Source organism: Patella vulgata, chromosome 5 (genome assembly GCF_932274485.2).
Source record: "Patella vulgata chromosome 5, xgPatVulg1.2, whole genome shotgun sequence".
In the NCBI taxonomy this organism is placed as follows: Eukaryota; Metazoa; Mollusca; class Gastropoda; family Patellidae; genus Patella; species Patella vulgata.
Window position 1 is genome coordinate 34,805,201 of NC_065883.2, and position 16,684 is coordinate 34,821,884.

General features: G+C 35.5%; 1 long non-coding RNA gene across 1 annotated transcript; it reads right to left on the minus strand.

Annotated features, from left to right (window-relative positions):
* Window positions 1–735: 735 nt before the first annotated feature.
* Window positions 736–14,748, minus strand: LOC126822087 (uncharacterized). The gene is made up of 5 exons (XR_007680638.2): window positions 14,636–14,748; window positions 14,177–14,238; window positions 7,249–7,320; window positions 2,596–2,802; window positions 736–747 (listed from the first exon to the last, which is right to left on the minus strand). It is a non-coding gene; the product is annotated as an uncharacterized LOC126822087 (long non-coding RNA).
* Window positions 14,749–16,684: the final 1,936 nt, after the last annotated feature.

Genomic DNA, 16,684 nt, shown 5'->3' on the forward strand with positions numbered 1-16,684 from the left:
TATGCCTATTTAATCGATTTCTGGCGTTGTTTTTTTTTAAACAAATGAATATTCCACTGAAACCACATTATAGTTCAAATTATGGTTCAAAGTCTTTGTTTTACACAGTCGGAGCAGAACAGTAGGACGTACGTTAAACCCTATATCATTCTGTTTTTACACGGCACTCGCTAAGTCCCTACTTTCACCTTATAAAATACCCTGTCCAATCAAACGTTGTGGCGATATATGTGTGCATTTCTGAGAGAAGTTGTTGAGGGGTATTTACATGTCACCAAGGAATTAAAATTCATAATGCATATGTAAATTAATTGGTGGATTATGACCTGCATATAATAATTTGCCATCGGTTCTAGCAATATATAGATATAGATAGTAGAAGAAAATAGATAGTACTAACCTAGGGGAGGTAATGTCTCTATAATAAAGAAAAAATCAGAACGTAAATTATGTGCGACACATGTTATCATAATGCCGAAGATTTGGCTGTAGGTTCTATTTGTTAATTGTTATTTAAAATGATTGCCATGAAAATCTCAACGTTATAAACAACAAATAATGATAAGACGGTTTCCGCCGTGAAATAAATACTTAATATCAAAAATGATTACAATTATCATTTTATACAATAAAATCTAAGGTTTTCATCGGGCTGTATTATTATAGGTTATAAATATAATCTTATGTATAGTGTATAAAATTGAGTTTAAATAATATTTTACTTAATGTATTTACCGTCAATTAGTCCTGAAATAGAAATAAAAATTAAATATATTATAGATTATTATCAGACTATGAATAGACTTTGTAAGCAGTCCATTATTTCGTGAAGCCTATCAAGATAAACAATCAAGGAATCGGACTTTTCTACAAGGCCCATTCCACTACGGCCAATGCTGAGATTAATACTTGACGGGCTGAAGTATCGACAGTAGAGATTTATGGTATAATTGAATAAAGGGTCTATTTTAAGAAAATTTTCTCGGAGCACGTCCCCCTGGCAACGTTAATTCTAGGGGGTCCCCCACCTACGGCTTTGGAAATTTTTGAAAAATACATGGTCACTAGCGTCAATTTGGCATATGTCTGCGGTAACTCGACAAGGCCAGTGCCAAAACATAGAAATTGACAAACTAGACTGTGTGAGAGCCTATGGTCCATACCTATTATTAATTCATAACGATGAATGATGCAACTGAAGAATAATAAGTTCGAAATGTATGCATGATGCGGCGGAAATCCGATTTTTTTAAACAATTTAAAACCCCCTCAAGAGTAGAATCTATAGCGTATATTCAGAAACAATACTTCCCGTCACATGCTTGGCGCGGCGTATAGCGACAAAACAACGAATCAAACATATCTGAGTATGGTACAATGATGAGCCTCTCTTTTATGATACCTGGCGCGCCTTTTTGCCCAAACTGAAACTTTCTGAGAGCACGTCCTTTTTTCTCAGAGCACGGTTTTCGCTCTTCAAAGCACGATCGTACTCCCAAGTACGTTAAAATAGGCTCTGATTGATTTTGGTTCTCTTAACAGAAAATATTATTATGAAGTCGTTGACGGTGTAAGCTGAAATTAAAGATACATGATGGGAGATTTTAATAGAGAGTTGGCCATTCTTGATATAACAGTTCAAAAATAGATGATGAAAGAAGAATATATTGAAAATTTCAGTCAAATTACTTTATTCTGAACAAAGTTATCACCATTGTAATTTTTGACTAGAAATAGGAGTCAACTCTCTCTTCACCGTCTCCGAGAATGGCCGGTCGTTTGATTGACAGGCGTTAACTCCACCTACATAATCTCGATTATCAAGTAACGTTTTCAATGGCTGTGGTACCGTTAGTCATTGCCATTGGGTTTGAGACGGGGTTGCAATTCAATTCGTATCACATTTATTTTTACTACAAATTAAAAATAAGACTTTTAATATATAGATAAGAAGCGAAAGTTTGAAAGGAATGGACCAAATCAATGAGGCATAATTATAGCCGACTTCTTGTTAGCCTGCGTGTACCGTAACTGGTAGGCCTACGTAACTCCCGAAGCAGACAAATAGGAAACAGTGATCCAATCGGGCTGTAATTAAGCTGGGGTGATGCGATGTTTATCCATTTCCATAATTTTTCTGTAAACGCAAGTGACCGACATAATATAATATGTCGTATAATACCGACATCCAAACTCTCATTTTAACCACAACTAAACATAATATCAAGGCCGTATATATCGAACTTTCAATCAAATTGACTGGCATGCGGCCTCGCTAAACAGCGGCATCGCTTCGTACACTCTATCATTTAGCCTCGATCTAAAATTTCCGGGAAGATGACGTCAACGTAACGGTTAATCTCTGCTTACGACGCTATTTAAAAAAAATTAATCGGTCAATGAAATCCTGTTTAAATCCAAGCCGAATCCAAGCCATCTGTGGGTCTACAGAGCTGATTTTGTGCTTGTTGTGTAAATAAATATCTAATTTATAATTTCTATCACATCTGAAGCCTAAATAAAGACTTGCAATAATCAGATTTACATGTAGCTCTTGCATAATGTATGTTTAACTTTAAATAGATTCCCACTCACCACCACCACTGCCTTCATTCTCTGTCTGTCTTTTTGGTCTTGAGAGTAGTTTTTCATTAGCTAGCAACAAGTATTCATCTTTTAGAAGTGTTCCAACAGAAAATTCAACGGGAGAATATAACAGGTCTCCATTTTTCGAATTGTTACCATTTGGCAAAAACGACGTCGTTTGCAGTAAATTGTTAAAATTTTCATCCTCCTGTATGTCTTAACAAAAGAAACAGGAATGTCACATTCAAAATTTTAATATATACTGAGCGCCATATAATATAATATATATATATATAATATTATGCAATACTATGAACTATTGTTTCACACAATGCTCCCAAACGCAAAAAATATCGGCACGAGATGCACATGAAAAACCCAATATTCACGTGCAGCATTGTGTGTGAGCCCTTTAAAAGCATGTTTTCAACTTAACGTGCAGTACATGAACTGTGAAACGTCAATCTGTCGTAATTTATTGTTGGACGTGTGAAGAAATCGAGCTTGAGATGCCGAGACTTACTGAAAATCAACGGAATGAAGCCATGGGAATGTCCCGGGCTGGCATGTCTACACGTGCTATTGCCAGACACTTCAATTGTCATCAGTCCACTATTGTAAGGTTGGTGGAACGTGTTCGAGTTACTAGATCAACACGTGACCGTCAACGTCCTGGTCCACAACGCGTTACAACCCAGGCTCCAGACCGCTACATCCGGGCCACTCATCTGCGTGACAGTTTCCGCCCAGCGACTCGAACAGGAGCAGCAGTCGTCGGAAGACAAGGACCAGTAAGTGCCAACACCGTAAGACGTCGTCTAAGAGAAGTAGGAACCCGTGCACGACGACCTTATGTTGGAGCTATCCTCAGGGCGGGCCACTCATCTGCGTGACAGTTTCCGCCCAGCGACTCGAACAGGTGCAGCAGTCGTCGGAAGACAAGGACCAGTAAGTGCCAACACCGTAAGACGTCGTCTAAGAGAAGTAGGAACCCGTGCACGACGACCTTATGTTGGAGCTATCCTCAGGGATCGTCACCGTCAGCGGCATTTGATATGGGCTCAAGGACACCAGACATGGAGAAGAGTAGACTGGCAAAGTGTGCTCTTCAGTGATGAGAGTCGCTTTCATCTTTATCACGCTGATGGCCGTCAACGTGTGTGGAGACGTCTTGCAGACTGCTGCGTCTTCGAAACGAATCGATGGGGTGGGTGAAGTGTAATGGTGTGGGGAGGCTTCACATTTCATCACCGGACCGCCCTACACATTTGCAGGGGTCGCGTTAATGCTGTAGCCCACCGTGATGATGGCCCGTGGAGGACACACGCGCTACTGACATCTGTGTCGTACTTTTGGTTTTGACCCCTCTGACTTTGTAACCTTGATTACAGATTAAACATCCATAAGTGTACAAATGTGTTGTTATTGATGTGTTCCCATTTGAATATTGTTCACAATAAGAAGCAAAATAAATAAGATATGTTTACAGGATCATTTTGTTACACGAAAAACTAAGTGATGCGTTTTCCATCGCGCTCAGTAATATAATAAAACAAGTCAAACATTGATGAATTGATCTAACCTAACGCTTTAGTTATACTTCAGTTAAATCCATTTTGATTTCTGAAAATATGACTAAAAAAGCAAACAAACAGAGGTTTATTTTTAGGGCGGGACGATTTGCCCAATACCATCCAATTTTACCCAATACCTCAAAATATCACCCCAATCCCACCCCATTTTTTATTTTTTTTTTATTTTTACGGCGGGACGATTTACCCAATACTACCCAATACCACCCAATATCTTAACATACTACCAAGTACTACAACATAATGATGCAAAATGTGCATATTACTTGAATTTTTAGAAAAATACCGAGTTATATCGCGGGAAATGCACTTCATGTTTGCCTGCCTATATCACCCAAAACAAGCAAATGATAACCCAATACTACCAAATACTTATCAAATACTACCCAATATTATCAAGGAATAACCTAATATCGTCAAATAGCACCACATCAGTATAATTACTGCAACGAATATTCGATAATTTGCAGAAAATTGGAATATTTACGCCATATCATGCCGTTGCAGTTACCTCCCTTTAGTTTAAACAATATTTTATTCAATAAGCTGAATTGGATTGAACAACAGGGAAAGGCCTATATAAGTTCTCTCCAGAACCGATAACTAGATTTTAGATTACTACCCATATTAATCATTTTGTTACAAGGCCGTAACTAGCTCAGAGCAACGACGAGGGGGCGGGAAGTGTTCTCAGGGGTGCTGTAAAATTGACGGACAATGTATATCTATTTTGTTATGGTCGACAATTTTTTCACAGAGGGGTGGGGGGGGACTTTTTGCAGGTGGGGGCTTCGCCCCACTACGCCCCCTCGCCCATTAGTTACGGGCCTCTCTTGTTGGGCTATGTAGTTGGTTTCCAACAAGACGAAGTTAAAGGAGCTAAGTCTCTAACTCAATATCATCCAAAATCTTCAACATTGAAAACACGATTTATTTGTCAAATTAAATTAACATTCATGTTGTGATCTTACCGGAAAAAGATGGGCTTTTGATATCCAATATTTAAGACAAAATAAACATTTTACCATTGGTAAACGAATCGTGTACCATAATGCGCTTCAGCCCCAGTTGCATCAAGAGACTCGAGGGACGAGGCTAGACACATTGCACCAAATCAAACGGCTTATGTAGACTGGAATAACCAGACGCTAGAAATTTGCACTCGCTTGAGACTGCTGGCTTATTTCGCCGAACATAACTGATTTGAAATTGGAGTAAAAACGGAAACCATTGAATGTAAATCAGTTTATATACATTCATATTACAGTATTATATGCGTTGCGACCCACTTTTGTCAATTTCTAGGTCCCAAATGTTAGCGATTTAGCTCCTTTAAGAAGATATATTTTAATCAGTATAATGAAAATTAAATAAAAAAATCGCTAACAAACTGTATCGCCATCAGTCTATAAATAACTGTCAACCCTTCATGGGTATCGTCGGGCGGTGGCAATTAAAAATTTTATTACATATGTAACAAAGATTTATTGTTTGGCAGCAAATTGTATTACCTTTTAAAAACAATATTTATTTATTAAATATAAGCAATTCATAAAATTAATTGCCAAACGTTGTTCTACACACGAATGCGCTACCCGATGAGATAACGAGTCGTTTGGAAGTTAATTTTATTACCTTATAAGAACAAAATTCGTGCGTAGAACGTTTTACAGTTAATTTTATAAATTATTTTTATTTAATAGTTAATTTTATGAATATATTAATGCATATTTAGAAATTTGTAATTTCAATTCTTATATCATTCATATATAGGCTATGCATTAAATCTGTTACATCTGTAATAAAATGTTGTTATTGCCACCGCCCGACGATACCCATGAAGGGATTGGATGTTATTTTCATATATAATAATACAGTTGTTAGTGATTTTTGATGGTGTGTTCCCACTTAGCCGGCAGACTGTTAATCCTTTGATTAATCTTAAAACTATAGTCTGTTTAAAAGTAGTCACCCAAGAACTGTTCACTAGTGTTCAGCGTTAATGAGCTCTTAATCCCTCTAAATAAAATTTATTAACCAACTAATTAATGACATTTTGAACACAGTTCATGCCGGCGTTATGATTTCAAACATGAATTCAATTCACTATATTAATATAAATAGATGCTCGATCTGTGTCGAAATTATATTTATTTTAAAATGGCAAACGTTCAGGTTAATATTCGCTTTATCTCCAATAATCCTAGGTGGCCGATATTTAATAAAAGTTAAATGTGTAAATTGTAATGCATTTTTATATGTGTAAATCATTTAATGTTATTTAATAAATATTAAATTTGTTAAAATCAATATATTTTTATATGTGTAAGCTATTTAATGTTATTTAATAAAAGTTAAATTTGTTAAAATCAATACAGTTTTAGTCTTAAAAAAGATATGGACTATAGTCTATAACACCATTGTTCTAGGATTAACTCTGGATTAGCGGCAAAATTTGACATCAAAGCCTGCCGGCTAAGTGGGAACACCCCTTTTTGATTTAATGATACGGGCCTGCAACTGCAAAGCCCTGCCATTATGATTAATCTGAGTAGCAATCAACAGTCATTTAGCTTTTTAAAGTGAGATAATTGTGTAAATATTTAAATTATCTGCAAATTATCGAATATTCGTTGCAGTGATTATACTGATGCGTTGTTATTTGACGATATTAAGTTATTATTTGATAATATTGGGTAGTATTTGATAATATTGGGTAGTAATATTGGGTAGTATTTGATAATATTGGGTAGTATTTGACAATTGTTTGGTAGTATTAGATTATTATTTGCTTGTTTTAGCTGATATAGGGAGGCAAATGGAACAGCCAGATATCGGCAATGAAATTTGATGTGCATTTCCCGCGATATAACTCACTAATTTTGAAAAATTTCAAATAATATGCACATTTTGCATCATTATTTTGTAGTATTGGGTAGTATGTGGAGATATTGGGGTGGTATTGGGTATTATTGGGTAGTATTGGGTAAATCACCCCGCCCCTATTTTTAATATGTATGAAAATGACCAACACGTCAATATTGGATTGTTTACTATTAAATATAGATACCTTTAACATAAATTGTATTTCCAAACTTTAACAAAACTAAAACCACAAGAACTTGTCTGTATTTGTTAATATCTAGAAAATAAAGAAAACATTGAACTACCTGTGACTCTCTATCATAAAACAAGCAACACGGCAAATAATATACATTATTTCATAGTGACACTTATTGCGTGTTTTTAATGCTAATAATTAAAATATCAACTTTGTAAATCTGATATTACCGAGCTGGTCCAATATTATTTGGTACAATACGGCCCAGTTGGTGCTGAAGTGACATTAAACATCATATCATCATAGCTTAACTACTTTGCGAGTAAACTAATCAAGGATGAAAAAAGAAAAAATATGGTCTGTTTTGGTTAGAGAGAGAGAGAGAGAGAGAGAGAGAGAGAGAGAGAGAAATGGGGTTTAACGTCCACTCGACACAAACTAGGTCATTTCGGGACTACCATATGGTTCAATTTTATTTCCATAATTTGCTTGCGCGTAGGGGTCTTTAGCAGTGGGAGGAAACCGGAGGACCCGGAGAAAACCCACGAAGTTGGACAGGCGACCCTACTCCTTGTCACGTGTTTTGGTTAGAAACTACACTATAGTCCAGGAACGGGGGAATGGGACAAAAGGCAACCGTGTTGTACTGACGGTGGCTTTGGCAAGCATATAAGATACATTTGTTATATGGGGGAAAATAACAGAATATTTACTATAATACTTCAAAGAGGAGACAAAGTGTCTGTTTTTAGATAAGAGGTCAAAAGATTATCACGATCACGATCCGCTTCACAACAGCGGCACGCCCATTCTTTCTAAGAAATGAAAATCTGGGTCCATGTTTCAAACTTCCAAAGTAGATAGCGGTATCTGGCGTAGTAGAAGCTGATATTTGAATTGAAATAATGTGTTGCCTAGTATACCGGAGATATAACGAATAGAGGATGGGGGATACGTGATAATGTTTTAAATTAAAACTTTCTCAGTTGTAATTTGTATAAATTTGACAAGAATATTGATAACCACAAAATTTAAATACAAACGTCATTAGAACTGACAAAATGTTGGTAAATTACGACTATCGATAATGGCCGTGGTAAAATGTATTAATAATGGTTATGTAAGATTATAGCGTAGACAACGTGTTTACTTTGTTCAACATCGTGACTGGGCGTGACACTGATTTTAACCGACAGTATCGTATTACAAATTCCTTACCGTGAAGACATCAACGTAGGGATTTAATGTCCACTTCAAACTCCACGCAATACAACTAAAATTATTTTAAAGGACTAAGGCGCGGGTATCGGATGGGGCGAATACCTGGGGTCCCGCGCACACATTGGTGTGCACGTTAAGGATCCATCGACAGTATGAATTCGATATAAGTCTAGGCCGTAGTGCCGCTGTCCGGGCAAAATTGCTTCCATCAAACACTGTATGGCGCATGCCCGTCTTCGGCGCAGAACAGTAGGACGTTAAACTCTATTTCATTTCATTTCTATCTTATTCTATCTTAGTTAATGGGGAAATAGCAAATATCAAATAGCCGCATCATGTTCTACTTAATTTAATGTAAATAAAGACGGTCGCATGCTCTGACCATAGTTGAAACAAATAATTTGCATAAGGAATAAGATTTTGTTGGGAGTATCTATCTATCTTGGCGTGTGTACAGGCGTGGGTCTACGGCTATACACAGAATTCAACACATAGGCGACCAACAACCACAGACGTTGACCACCATTAATTTCCTCTATTGAACTTAGTGTTAATTCTGGTCTCGTTTTCCGGATTCATTTTTCCCCAGATTTTCGTTTGGCTGAATACTCTCCACTTCCGATGGAGCAAAATCTGGTCATATCTTTGCTCCATTGAACTGTTCAGATGCACAAATTTGAAGTAGCATACTATAAACCATTCTCGGTATCCCCAGTGGTTTCATTCCGTTCTACTCCACTAACCCCTGGTTTAATCTATGGGGGAGACACGTTTTCAAATATTCGCCCTTGATGACTGCTATTTTTATCGACCAATCCCATGCATCGTTAATTGAAAAAGAAGTTGGCAAAGGGAAGTAACTCTCTTCGGACAAGTTTAGGAGTTAACCTAAATGAGAAAAGTTCAAATTCTTCTAAATGCGTACTTACTATCAACAAAGTATATAATATGAAATTAATGAAGACCGGACCAAATTGCCAAGTATAAGTTCAATAATAAAACACATAACAGAATGAAACATTTCAGATAAAGAACGAATAGTAATATTAATAACAAAAGTCAAACATATAGATGTTATACATATTTGAAATCAGCGAAACATACTACATATTTTGATAATATAATTAATTATAAATGAATTAGAACTATATACATTATTTACACAAATCATTCAGTAAATTGACATGAATTTGATTAATTACCCTTCTAAAATTGAAGGCGAAACGACTGGTTTGTAAACTGTTTCTTGATTGGTTCGTAGACCTTATCTACAAACAAGGCCAGGGCAGATAATTTGAAATCGTGGAAACCCTTTGGATTAACCCAGGGTATAGTGAAGTAGAACGGAATAAAAACACTGGGGATACCGAGGATGACTATAAACATGTAACTATTCACCCTACATATCACAGCAACCGTCTTCTTTACTGTGTGTATGTTATCGTCGGCTGTATTCACAAGAAATCGCAAGACGGCGATACTGAATAAAAAGATTTAGGACTACATGTATGACATCTGAAGAACAGGGACAAATGTAACGTCCAAAATAGTGCAAAAAATAGATATGGTTTTAAACATTATTAGTGTTTCTAAAATAGATAAAAATAACTAAGAATGCAATAAATAAAAAAAACAACTATGCGCTAGGTAGAAGAAAGGAGTAATTCTTCTCCAAAACCTCTTTTTAAAAAGACCATCCAAACACAAAGAAGAAGAAAACATTATAAAAGACCCAGTGGATCGTCAAAATATTTTTAATTATAAAGACTGACATACAAGGCACGCCCTACTTTTCCTTGATGAAAAGATGTAAAAGTGATCACTGCTGTGATAGATTTACCTTAAGATTCGCTATAGATATCATAGAAGTGAGGATATGTATATTTCATACACCATAATTATCTAGCTAACAAAAGATGGACAGCTAGGTCTATGGCGTACTATCATCAATAACTTTGGGCGTGATAAGATCTCCCGCTTAGCCGTATTATGCAAATCATATCATGCGTTTAGAACGTGAGAGTTTTGGACAAATATTGGAGGTATATGCAACCACAGATAGATAAAACGACTTTCTGTAATCTATAACACGTGAAACCTAAACCTTACGTAATGTATTAGAATATTTACTCAATGTGTTTGCAGACGGCACACAAAATGCGTATTTCCATAAAAAAGGAAATATAAGCAACACCACTATCACATTTATTTGTATGCCCGGGCGAATAAAGTACGTATCTGAGATGTACTAAATGGGCCTAAATTAATTCCAAGTCCCCGTTTTTTTTATGTTATCCATCTCTTTGAGATAAGACTCGCATGAAGACCCATACACAATACACCTGTAATCGCGTTTAGATTTTATTAATGCTCGATACAATCTGAGCAAGAGCTTTCTTCTCCCAAGTGTATGATAAGACTTTCAATATGTCGATGATTTTCAGACATTTCTTCTTAAGGTTTTTGACTTATTTCTTATCAAATATAAAACTAAAAATTTCACTTAATTTACAACTGGAATGGGAATGTTTTCATGTGCTAACTCTGGATTCGGATACAAACAGTCTTGGATTTCGAAAATCAGTTGGCCATTGTTGAAACAAATTCATATAAAACTAAAATTGGCGTAAAGTTTTCTGCATGTTTGTTGGCCCGTAACGCGTAATTGATCAAGATCCTTCAATCCCACTTTAAGGCACGCCAGTATTGAGGAAATAAGTCAGAGAAAATTGGTGATAGGCGTATCTTTTAATAGATTGGAAATGAAGAGGGATGGGCGACCCCGCAGATCAAGTTTATTCGGGTTAAAAGTACGGGGCCTTACTTTAAAATGGGAGTGGGGGTGGTGGATAGCCGAATGGTTAGCGCGTGCGCGTTGTATCATACAGTTTGTCATTGAGTCATTCGGCGTGGTTTCGATTCCCCGGCTGTTTCCCTTCGTCAGTGGTGTAGGATTAAAACAAGCCAACAGTGAGACTGATGTCCCCCGCCGAAATCCCAAAATATCAATTAATCGAACATTTATTTTTTTCAAAAGTATCGAGCAATGAAACTACACACTAAGTTTCATCACTCTCTATCAGATAGAATCAAGATTATCTTGTCCGAAAGGATCGACCAATGAAATTGATTAGCTCTGCTTAGTTTTAGCTTGAAATGTTAATCATTGAAATCAGTCAAGACATTCACCTAATGAACATCTACATCAGGTTTAAACATTCTACCTCAATTAAAAGCAGAGTTTTTATGTTCCAAAGTCTTGACCAATCAAATTGCCTATCGTTCCTTAGCCCAGGCAGAAAATTCGTACAATCGAACTTAGTCAAGGTAATGATATAATGAATCTATATTCAGAGTTTCATCGCTCTCACTTCATTATAACCAAAGTTATCGTGCTCCTAAAGCATCAACCAATCAGATTGCTTATCTCTTCCTACCGTAAGCAGACAATGTTCATCATCGAACCCCATCAAGGGATTCACCTAATGAATGCCTACACCAAGTTTGAACATTCTACCTCAAGTAGAAGGAGAGTTATTGTGTTCCAAAGTCTCGACCAATCAAATTGCTTATCGCTCTGCTTACCCTCAGCAGAAAATGTTCATTATCGAACTTAGTCAAGGTATTGATGTAATAAAGCTATAACCCAAGTGTCCTCACTCTCACTTAATTAGAACTAAAGTTATCGTGTCCAAAAGCATCAACCAATCAAATTGCTGATTCCTTGAAGATATTTGCCAATAAAGATTTGAGTTGAGGAAGTTCATTGAGCACAAACATGAAAAAAGTACACTGTTATATTTATACGCAGTAATTCGCCTTGATAATTTAGAGGGGGTTTATTGTCCATTCGACCACACTTTTCGACCAATCAGAATCGAGGAAATTTCTAATTTGTTCTACAATACTTTATATTGGCTCATTGATTAATATATGTTTCTTTTATGCATAATATGACAATGTGAAATAGCTTACAATTACACTTGGTCACATAATATATGCTTAAATTATATATTCAATTATTCATTAATAGATAATTTGTAATTGGTGTTTTAATTTTCAATAAATCTTTACTTGTGGCATCATGTTCATTCGTTAATAAACCCAGTTCGACGTCAAATAATTATTTCTTGAATAATAAATATTGTGAGAGTACTGTGCTTCGACGTATTAGAGCTACGCACCCAGAGCATAAGAAGTCCTAATATACGTCAAGATAAAACAAACAGAGCACGCTCGCAAAATTGGGAATAACTTCCCACTAAATACCTTACTGGGAATATATCTTTTAAAATCTCGGCGAACCAGTGATACTATTAGATCATTTTGGTTGCATTGATAGTTTTTGGAAAAAATACTATTTTTTGTGACAAACGATCATGCTGTTAGAATGATATGGTGTTACAAAACGTGCAGTGAACCACTGGAATAAAACGTTACTTAAGAGCTAAATCTGTCTATTGCAGGTCTTTCTTTAGGCCTGAAATGTTATCCAAATTAATAATTAGACATTAATGAACCTATCCAGACAATAATCAACCCTAGACGGCATCGCTAGCCTGCGATCTTTAGTGGATTATGAGCCGATTTACTGCACAACTTTCCTTCACGATTTAACGATTAAATGGATAGTCGAGACTATGCTGTTTATCGTACTGACTTTAGTAATGATGATCGAGGCTAGGCGGAAATTTCAATAACTTAGTTCTCGGTTCATAGTGGATCAATTTGAATGAAATATTCAGCAAATTGCCATTACATTATCTAGTTTTTAACTATTATAGTGAGAACTGCCAACTCGTTATCGAATCTCCCATAATGTATCTTTAAGCCATTTTCTTACAAATATTTTATATACGATTTCACACAAACAGTTAGTCATTTGAGTTTACAATGAAATCAGAACTATGAAAATTCCAATTTCAGAGTTTTACTTAAATTTCGAAAATGAAAGAAGTTTTATTACGTTTTGAATGAAATGATTAGAATGGGGTTTAATGTGTTAATTTTCTATACATTGTGAATTACATTTAGATGTTGAAAGTTGACTGGTAGTTATGTCTTTAATTTGAAAATAAACGTTTCGACCTTTATGTATAGCACGTTTCAATTGATGGCCATTGGAGTCGGCCTTAAATCTCATTCCAAATTGCATCAATGGGGTGAAATATCATTAGATCCGAGTGAATCCTGCTAAACTAAACACAATTTCAATCGTTCGAACCATATGGTATTCAACTGCATTAACTTTTTAGCGTGGCAATTCTTTCTTATCAAACAACATAATAATTCTGATCATACATATTGCTGGTTTGGTAACCTTTAGGCACAATTCCAGCTGTCAGTAATCAAATAAAATTAGAGTCTAATCGAACGATATCCGCAAATTCTGTTGGATCGAAAGGTGATTTCGATCGATATAACGATACTTCGATTAAAACTATAAACAAATTATTCTAGACCTAGCGACTATATTTGATCTGCGGATATTTAATTCCAATAATATCAGCAACAGCAATCAAATTATTTATCAGTAGATCGAGTTAATCCCACTAGATTTAGCATAAATTTGATCTCATGAAATACCATCGCCACATCGAACGAAATTATCTTTTGATTCAATGAAAATTAATATCTCCGTGTTTCATACAGAAATTAAATCATAAACAAAAATTGTACATACGTTGTTCGAGATTTGTTTAAAGTTTGTGCTTACCTTTAAATACTCCCATTCCTACTTTCTTTGGACAGACCAGCTGTCTCCACACTCGGATATTCCTGGATCATGAAATATTTAAATATTATAATACTATTTTATAGTACACTCTATGTTTACTCAACATTAGATTAACAATTACGATATCATTTTCAGATAAACACGAATTATAAAATTTGAACACCAAGTCACGTTTCGAAATCACAACTTTCTTTCTTGTTTTGCAGTCTTATTTTCATTTGAACAAGGATTGTAAGAAAAACTGCACATGTTTTGAACATCAAACAATCACGGATTCAGAGAAAAAATTCCAAATATCTCAATTTATCACTAGCCCTTAAAAAATACAATAACACGTGTTCGTAGTATGTGATCGCAATGAATTACATTCTATAATCAAAACAAAATAATTTTAAATTTAGTCTTGGAAATAAGGTAAAAAAAGCAAATGTATCGCACCGATATTCCTGCTCAGATTAATCGTACAAAATTTAGCGTCGTTATTATATTTACGTATTTCAATAGGACGCAGCAAGACCCTATCATTGACAAAATACAATGACGATATCATTTTAACCAATGAAATAGCTTCTTTGGTCTCTCCTTGAATAAATGAAAAACTATAGTGTAGATAATGCTTGGTTAAGCATGTCTTAAACGATTTTAACAATTATATGAATTGATGGGTAAAGAGATCCAATTCACAGGATGACAAAGTTACTGGCTTTAACGACAGTGACGACGCACACATTTCTAACTGATTAAAATACAATACTTTCTATGAGCTATATCAAATATATCGTAAAGACTACTTCTGGATTGTTCTGCTTTAGGAATCTTTAGACGGAATATTGTTTGTTAGATTTAATATCCACACCGGTAAAATTAACATATACGTGTAAAACATCATTGATCTTAAAACTAGTTTTATGTTGCCTGTAATTATTTATTTTGACGTGTCATCGCATGCGTTTATGTTTTCGGGTAATTGATATCCTAGCTGGTACATACATTAGGCACCAAAAAATAACCTGCCACTTTGTTTCTTATCCCCAATTGGCGTGGTATTCTGCAAACAGATTCCAAAATTTCAGTATTTACAATAGTCCGAATCACCATGATTGTCTAGAATCTTACTCAGCAATAAACACTTTACCGTGTTTAAAATGACAAGACAGTGGTCATATAATACAGATATCGTTGTAGGGTATTAATTTATTAGTTCAGAACTGTAGGACGTTAAACCCCATTTCATTTCATTTTATTAGTTCAGATTTTCCGGTCGGTCGATCCTTTTTTGGGCGACCAAGTAACACAAAACACGTGTATTTTTTGCTTGGCCTTAGTAATATTCTTGAAATTGATACGACAGATAACGATGTACATATTACAATGTTATAAAGGTATATTGATTATATGACCCCGCCTTTGTCGTTCGTTATGGGGTTTGTCTTCTGGAAATGACTAGATTTATAGTATTAGTTTTGATCATCTAACTGTTGTACAACCTGCAAAATTAAATTATGGGTTGGTTAAGCTAATATTAATCGTTTGGTGGGCTGTTTAGTAATATCACGAATCTTTCATTGATCGTTGAAAATCAATTGCTAATTTTCTTTCAAATAAGACAGTCAATCCATTTAGCATATTTCTTTCGGTTGATGTTGTATTTTCAGAAACCACGAGTTTCCGATTTTGCTATCGTTTTCAAATTACACGAAATTGTCTAGTGGCAGCTTGTACAACAGCGATAATTTCAAATTTTAACAAACAAATGGAAGCCCGAAGCCGTTGCCACTCTACTCTATCTCTCTACACGTCGCTGGGCTACGCGACGTCATTTATAGTCTGTACATCTCACCTAGTTCATTGATCAAGATAACGAATAAGCGTATGGAACCGTCACATTGAAACATATCTTTTTATTATAATGAATACATGTAGATGACGTTCTAATTTTACATCTGTTGCTTGTCTAATTGCGTCAAACGGAAATTGGAAACTTACCCGTCTATCTAATCTGATATACTAGTCTAATAATAGTCTAATAAATCAAATTTCATTTACTACTACTGTAACACTATGGGGTCTCAGTTTAATATAGAAATTCTTTACCGACATGATGTGTGACGAAAACTTGGGTAATGAAGTAGCTTGCATTATTTTACTACTATCTTAGACTTACTTACCGACAGTTATGTCAGTATCCATTGCTGGAAGTAGGATACTATCGTCCAGTCATCTCGTACACGGATTAGTACAATTAACTAGAATAGTGTTGACGTAAATCGTTGCCTATACGAAACACTTACCCAAAATGGTAATTGTCCCGCCCTAATACCTGACGCATTATACTTTTATATAGGAGAGAGCGGGTTTGATTTACTCTTAGACATCATGATGAGACCGTAGAGAAGACATAATCTGTGAGTTCCTAGGGGAACGTCATACCCACAGAGTTATAAAGGATGTTAACCCCAGACCGTGGATATTTTAATAACTCCTAAA